Raw genomic sequence first — 3,047 nt, 5'->3', positions numbered from 1 at the left:
CACTTGAAAGCGCTTAAGAACTTCGTATGGCTAGGTTGGGCTAGCTGACTCTATCATTGGGTCACCCCATATGGAGTCTCTAGATAATTCTCAGTTTGTAGGTTGTTAAAAAAAAAGAGAGAAGAAACATTAAAAGCTGAACTTAAAGTTATAATAAAAATTACATTTCCTATCTAAAAACTTACGTGTTAAATAGAACTAAACGGGTGCTCGCACGATGCAGCGGGGTGCGTGCACAAACACAATCGAACGCGTAACCGGTTGCTTTACGCTCGTTATGTGGCACAATACACACATTGATCGGTCGTGGCACGTGTAAACAATGTCATCCGCGTAACTAATGCCTGAATGCACGTAACCAGTGCCGAAAATCAAGAAGCAAAATTGAAATATACAAAAATTTCAATTAAATCATTCTTAAACCAACCTATTTTAAGCTGAATCACGTTCCAACATGACATTGTTCAAATCCGAATTGGTTATGAGTTGACCACTTTCAACCTGAAACATGTATCGACCCGAACCAAATTAATTTTTTTTGTATCGGCTCGCTCAGACTCTAATCCGGTCCGATACATGATCCGAGCTCACATGACCTGATCTATTGTTGGTCATTACCGGTATCACAAATATGTTAACATTTTAAAATAAAAAAGTACAACAATATCAAACTTAAATTAAAGAGAATAAAATGCTCGTTTTTATGGTATATTTTTTATAAAAAATATTACTGTGTGAAAAAGTTGTTGCCGTTAAAAAATCGTGGGGGTAGTTGGTTTAGAAGAAGGGGTAAATTTGTAACATTACAATAAGTTTACACAAATTGATTAAAGTTAAAAGACTATTATTGTAAGTATCTTTTGAAAACTAAATTGTTTAACGTATGTTATGTTTGCAAAAACTATAATACCCCTATTTAAATTTGTACTACATGCTTTATGAGATAAAACTATTAAAATGATGCTCTTAACTTTGTTCATCACTCATTCTTTATATATAACTAGCATGATGCCCGCACGATGCAGTGGGGTATGTATGCAAACATGACATCGAACACATAACCGTGTTACCGTTTCAGTAAGTGCGTGACTTCACAACAGTATACGCGTAACCCGACGATAATATGCTCGTAATGCGGCATTGGAAGGTCAACTAGTGTACGGTGTCATTAAGCACGTCAAACGGCTGTACGCGCGCAATCATGTGTCGGTGCACATGTAACACTACATTGAATGAGTCTTGACCAGCCACCGTTCCGCCTGACAATGTTATAATCCGAAATTCGTACTGATTTAACCCCTTTCGACCCGAACCCGTCCCGAGCCAAACCAAATTAACCTTTTGTGTATCGACCCATTCCGACCTTAACCTTTTAGACTCATTACCCGAACGACGAACCCGCCCTGCCCGTTTTTCCAATTCTTAATGATAATCACGTAACACATTAAGTTTTTAAAGTGAAAAAAAAATATAGCAATACCATACTCAAAATATAGAGGAAAAAATACTCGTTTTTATGGTATAATGTTTTTTAAATAATATTAACGTGTGAAAAGTTATAAACGTTTAAACGTCACGAGGGTCGTTAGTTTAAAATAAGAGTTATATATATAACTATTCTATAAATTAACAAAATGTAAGTAAAGTGTAAGGACCAAATTTGTAATTATTATTGAATAAATTAAAATCAATCGTATATTATTTTTGCTAAAAAACAAAATTGTCAAAAGACAAAATTGCCCCTAAAATATCTTAATTATATGCATTGTGGTTTGTACTTAAAGCAACAAGTTTGATACCTCTTAAAATTTAAGAAGTCCATCACTCATGCTTTATATATAGTATAGATATAGAAATATGAATTTTAAATCATGCCTCTTAAACCGTTCTCTGCTAGGGTAAAAACACCAAAATCACTATTTCAATAAACACGGTTGGACCCAAAATTCGGACTTTTAGTGAATTGCTTATCTAATCCCAATTCATCTAAAGAACTCAATGATCCATAATTGGAAAACAATGGGTCGTAGTGTAAGTATCAAATAATTTGTATATCTTTCATAAAAAATACACTTTCAACAATACATTTAAATTTTAAACAAGAGATATTTAAGGAAACGAGATAAAGATGAACAATAAAAGATACAAACAGATATCTAGGAATTTAGTAAAACAAATAAAGATACTGTCTAGACTCTAGCGCATGCATGGCATAATTCGATTAGCCGCTATAGAACCAGACCATATGACGTTAAAGAAATGTAATTAGGGTATACGTGGCATCATTGGATGTTGGATTTTGATTATTAATGAATTTATTTAAATCCCTATTTTGTGTACAGATTTCTTCAAAAAAATGCAATATACCACTATATTTGGATCGAGAATATATAGACTGATCATACTATCACCATAATATTATAGAGGTTATACAAATAATAAAGTAAGAAAATATATCAATATCAAATCAAACTAATCTCCAAATAAGTAGCCAATTTGCATAAACCAAAACACCAATGCCAAGTAAACATTACAACTAATAACGAATAATAATCAACTAATAATAATAATAATCTTTACTCAAATGCCCATGCATTCTCCTTTCGAAGTTCTGCTTCTTCCTCAGGGGTGAAGTCATTCTTGATGTTGAAAATCTTGCGAACCTCTTCAGGACTTCTGCCCTTCATCATGTCAGCCACCGATTGACAGGTCAGGTCGAGTAAGCCATTGATGTCGAGATAGTTTGCAGCCAGAATCAGATCAAAAAGAGTGTCTTGATCAACTGATTTAACAAATTCAGAATCAAACGATTTCAGATCCTCTTCGTTGTTGTTCTCCATTGGTACTTCCAGTACATGATGCTTCTTACAGTACTCGATAACCTTGGACAAGATCTTGCTGGTGACGTTAGGGAGTGGGATGCCAGAGCCAGCACAGTCATCTTCGATCATGTGCTTGATTGTTTGTGATTGCAACGCCACCACTTCTTCAACCTCGAAGGTTTCTCCGTCCGAACTCCTCAACACGATGGTCTTTTGCGATGACAT

The 3,047-nt window shown here is 34.6% G+C and overlaps 1 pseudogene; it reads right to left on the bottom strand.

The window, feature by feature from the left end:
• Positions 1-2,576: 2,576 nt before the first annotated feature.
• Positions 2,577-3,047, bottom strand: LOC143547834 (SKP1-like protein 1B pseudogene; annotated as a pseudogene).

This window comes from Bidens hawaiensis, unplaced genomic scaffold (assembly GCF_021521415.1).
Source record: "Bidens hawaiensis isolate Kalapana, Puna unplaced genomic scaffold, B.hawaiensis_p1.1 tig00014836_1, whole genome shotgun sequence".
Classification (NCBI taxonomy): Eukaryota; Viridiplantae; Streptophyta; class Magnoliopsida; order Asterales; family Asteraceae; genus Bidens; species Bidens hawaiensis.
The sequence above is the reverse complement of the archived record's forward strand: the minus strand, read 5'-3'. Positions and strand labels throughout refer to the sequence as shown.